This window comes from Lottia gigantea (genome assembly GCF_000327385.1).
Source record: "Lottia gigantea unplaced genomic scaffold LOTGIsca_74, whole genome shotgun sequence".
In the NCBI taxonomy this organism is placed as follows: Eukaryota; Metazoa; Mollusca; class Gastropoda; family Lottiidae; genus Lottia; species Lottia gigantea.
In genome coordinates this window covers 814361-819753 of record NW_008710478.1, presented here as the reverse complement: position 1 = coordinate 819753, position 5393 = coordinate 814361, and positions in this window count along the sequence as shown.

The following is a 5393-nucleotide window of genomic DNA, read 5'->3' as shown; positions in this document are numbered from 1 at the left end:
GAAATGGATGTTTTTAGTCCTAGTTTTTCTGCTGCTAAATGTCAAAAAAGGGCTTGGCTATACTATGCAGTGTGCAATGGGAGTTGCTTTGTCCAGACAGCAACATTAGCCTTATAATTTGCCAATGGTCAATGGATCCTCACCCTGCATAGCTTTTAGTATCTGAGTTAATTGTTTCATCTTTAAATAGCAATCATTACTGCTGCAAAGATTGAATATTACACAGGCACATCTTCACCAAGTGTTTGGACCATCAGAAGTGCTCTGGTAGCCCAGATCAATAAGGAGTCCTACGTCTTCAATTTCAACATTTTTTTGTCTCTTCAAACAGAAGAGAAAATAGTGTTTTAGTAGAGTGTGGCCAAGGAACAAACATTTGTCTCATTGACAAGAAGCATTCTCATGGGGCTGGGCATGTGGGGTGGGGGTCTTAGGAAAGCCTGCCTCCACCTTTGCCAAAATCCAAACCTGTGACCAACAGATTATTGAATAAGCATCTTAATTAACAGGCCCACACCAGCATAAATAAACAAAGCACTAACAATTCGAACTGCAGAACAAAACCCGAAATCCAAAACAACATTTTGATGAAACATTAGATGCAGCTAAATAGCATTTTTTCTTATTGATAGAAATAAATGTAGCGTACCTTCTAGACAATCAATCGTTAAAAAGTAAACTTCATTCATTCAGAGAAACTTTTTAATTGGTATTTAAAGTGATACACTTGAAACAAAATCAACCCATACTACCAGACTATTGGGCACGCTTCTAGCTCCTATGGTTTATTGTTCCATCTGTACACACTCCTCAATATACCATGTGATAAGAATTTGTCATAAGTGTATAGAGTTTTGCATTGACAAATACTATACTTGGGTCATTCCAGGTCAAATCACCAAAAAAAAAGAAATTTTAACCTGATCATTACCAATTTTGATCCTACTGTTACCAACCATCACTGATTTTGACCCAGGTCTGGTGTCCAATAGAGTGAAGGTCAAGGTCAAGCGTCATCAAAAACAATAATTGTTCCCTGATATTCAGATAAGCCTAAGCTTATGTCAGAAAGAAATCTATGGCATTTTTCCTTTCCAATGATCTATGCATAGGTTTGGGGGTAGACGAAATTTGGAATTTAAGGTTTCCCATCATAACCAACAATTTATGGTAAGTTTCATCAAAATCTGAAATGGTCGGGTTAACTGGGTTGGTTGACATGGAATGACCCTCTCACAACAAAATTGATTGTAAAATGTTTTAGGAAAAGGGAAGTGGATGATTTACTAGCGTTACCTAAAGCTACAATAAGATGCATATATCAGATTATTGAGCTATTCCTTGGGCAACAACAACCTTGACGACAGCAGAAATGAAACATTTTAGCATTTTACTAATTGATAGGAGTAAATGAAGCGCACCTTCTAGATATAGATAGATAGATTCGTTAAAATATTAATTGCATTCATTATGAGATTAGATAATCAACTTTTTAATTAGTATTATGATTTTAATGTGATATAGTCTTTTAGATACTTTCTTTTTACCAGCTGACAGAGCACAATCTTGCTAGTTATTAACTTCTACAAGCTGGTAAAAAATAACTATAGGTGACAATAGATTTGATTTAATTAGGAGCATGGTCTAATAAGGAACTATGGTCAGTGGTTTACGGTGAAATATCTGATGCTGCCTGAATATCTAACATAGTTTTGAGATTTTTGCCCGAAAAACATGCCTTCGGGGCTGTGAGGGGGGGGCGGATGCCCTTTCTTCCCCCCCTTTGGCTCCGTCACTGATAGAATATGGGTAAAATATGGTTTTTAATATCGAATACGAGGAAGTTTTTTCTCTGAAGATATTCTTATTTGTGACATACATGAATTTAAAATAACTGTTATTAGTTGTTCATTGACATCAGGTTTTCTCCAGGGAGAGTTAACATGCCATTTTTTGTTATATCATATAAGGAAAATAACTTAAACACTGAAACAGTAAATATTACTCTACCTATTGATCTGATGGCTAAGTTGAAAGTCTCAGTTGCACAGTAGTATTAAGTGTTCTTACGGGGAGAGCTAAGGTTGACAAGGGCTAGCATACTAGGCCATGCAATAATAAATAAAAAGTAAAAAAGAACTAAGAGAAATGTAAGGAAAGAAATTGTAAGTGTAACATTACTATATATATAACTATATATTTATTATTCTCAGAAAAAAGGTAAACAATGGCATCAAGGGTTCCAGGATTGCTAGCATGTCATACCATGGTAATAGATTTAAAAATGAAATGAAATGAATGGAGTTTTACGTCCTACTTTTCTGCACCATGTGGGCTAATGAAGACGGGCAACGCCATGCAGGGTGCAATGAGGGAAATTTTGCCAGGACAGCGGCATTAGCCTGCTCTTTTTCGATTTCCAACTGTCGAGGGATCTTTAACGTGCACAGTCTGTAGCATGCAGGGCCTCGGTTTATTGTCCCATCCGAACGACTAGACTCTTTTTCCATGTCAGCCCCTCTTACCTGCATCACTGACAGGGGGAAACCGGGTTGAAAAATCCAAAGGTATTATCTCGACCTATGCCGGGCTTGAACCCTGGACCTTCAGGTTAGGGAGCAAGCGTCTAACTCACTGAGCCACCGCGGCTCCCGTAATAAATTTAAAGGTAAAAAAACTAAAGTAAGAGAAGAAAGTGTAACAGGAATATTACTGCTTATAGAAATAAATAACTCTATTTTACCAATCTGATGGTAGAGTAGACATTTTCAGTTGGACAATGGCATCAAGTGTTTCAGAGGGTTCACACGACCCACCATGCCATGCAATAATATATTTAAAGGTAAAAAAACTAAAGTAAGAGAAGAAATTGTAACAGGAACATAACTATAGATAGAAATAACTCTGGTTTATTGATCTAATGATATAGGAACGAGTCAAGTCTAGCTTTTACTTCCAATACTGGTATATATTCCTACTGTCTCTCTTCCAGCTTGCTCTATCATTGTGTCAGAACGTTCCGAATCTCTCACTGCTTGTATTATAAGCAAAAAATATGAGAATCTTAACTGAATACAATTATGACTGAGGCAATTTGTCTCACGGAATAAAATTTGCTGATGTCAGTGGAATTGTAGGCTTTAAACTGTGATTGATTTCGGATTCCAAAAGTGTGGTAGTGTTAAATATTTCTAACTGATTTTAGGATTATGGTTTGTTATATTGGTGAGTTTTGTTATATTTGGATTTACATGTAGAAATTTTGGGTGGGTGATTTCAGATTTAGAAAGAGTAAATATTTCTAGTGGATTTTAGGATTATGGTTTGTTATATTGGTGAGTTTTGTTATATTTGGATCTAAATGTAGAAATTTTAGGTGGGTGATTTCTGATTTAGAAAGAGTAAATATTTCTAGTGGATTTTAGGATTATAGTTTGTTATATTGGTGAGTTTTGTTATATTTGGATTTACATGTAGAAATTTTGGGTGGGTGATTTCAGATTTAGAAAGAGTAAATATTTCTAGTGGATTTTAGGATTATGGTTTGTTATATTGGTGAGTTTTGTTATATTTGGATCTAAATGTAGAAATTTTAGGTGGGTGATTTCTGATTTAGAAAGAGTAAATATTTCTAGTGGATTTTAGGATAATGGTTTGTTATATTGGTGAGTTTTGTTATATTTGGATTTACATGTAGAAATTTTAGGTGGGTGATTTCTGATTTAGAAAGAGTCAATATTTCTAGTGAATTTAAGGATTATAGTTTGGGTGAGTTTTGTTATATTTGTATCTAAATGTTGAAATTTTGGGTGATATCAGATTTAGAAAAAGTAAATATTTCTAGTGGATTTTAGGATAATGGTTTGTTATATTGGTGAGTTTTGTTATATTTGGATTTACATGTAGAAATTTTAGGTGGGTGATTTCTGATTTAGAAAGAGTAAATATTTCTAGTGAATTTAAGGATTATAGTTTGGGTCAGTTTTGTTATATTTGTATCTAAATGTTGAAATTTTGGGTGGGTGATATCAGATTTAGAAAAAGTAAATATTTCTAGTGGATTTTAGGATGATGGTTTGTTATATTGGTGAGTTTTGTTATATTTGGATCTAAATGTAGAAATTTTGGGTGATATCAGATTTAGAAAAAGTAAATATTTCTAGTGGATTTTAGGATAATGATTTATTATTTCAGTGAGTTTCTTTCTATGAGTATCTAAATGTAGAAATTTTGAGTGAGTGATTTCTGAATGTGTGAATATTTCTAACAGATTTTAGGATAATGATTTGGTATTTCGTTGAAATGAAGAAATTCTGTCACAGTTTAGAAATTGTGGGTGATTTTTTGATTCATAAATATTTTAATTTAAAGTGGATTTTAGCTTAAAGGTTTGTTATATGGGTCAGTTAAGTTATATTTGGATCTAAATGTAGAAATTCTGTCTCAGATTAGAAATAATGGGTGATTTCTGGTTCAGTAATTGTTATTTATCAGAATAAAACAGGCCAATTGATTTGTTGAAATACTTTGTAGGAGTTGACTTCAGGGTTTAAATTGATTTATTGGATGTGGACAGTTCGGCAAGTTGTATGTTGTTGTATTTTGGATAAGATTTCACTTTATAGTTTGTTTTTTTTGTTGTTACTTTTGACAAAATATAATTTGAAAAAATAACGCCTAAATTATTTTCTTTCCTCTTTTAACTTAACTCTTAAACACCTGATGCCCCATTAGAACTCTTTTCACTTGTCATTCCTTTCAGAGAGTCCACAAAGTTCATATTGTTTATTTGATATATTTTCAGAGAGTCCACATAGCTCTTATTGTTTATTTGGTATATTTTCAGAGAGTCCACAAAGTTCATTTTGTTTATTTTGTATATTTATTACAAGTAAATTTTCATTGTTAGTCCTACTGTGATGAATATGTTTTATGTCTTGAAATTATGGATAAAGATAACTGTAAAAACTGTAACAGTACTGAAATCTGTTATTATTCTCATGGAATATGATTTGTCTTCTGGGATTGTAAATTTATGTACATATTGGTTTCTGTTTGTAGGAAGTTATATAACTGTATTGGAAATAGTTTGTGGATAGATATGAAACAACATGATACCATTATATACATAAGCTGGTAACACAACATTGGAGAATGGAGTGCTCTGGTAAATTATTACAGGATAGTGGCACAATACACGAGCATAGCCTGTAACATGAAGGGCCTTGAATTATTTTCTCATTGGAATGACCAGACACATGTTCCATTTCAGCCCCACCCTGTTTTTTTTCAATTTCCAACTGTCAAGAGACACTTAAATTTTTCCATGCTTGCCCCTTCATCATTGACTGATTGAAATATTCCAGGCATCGATCTGCTAAAATGAATCCTAT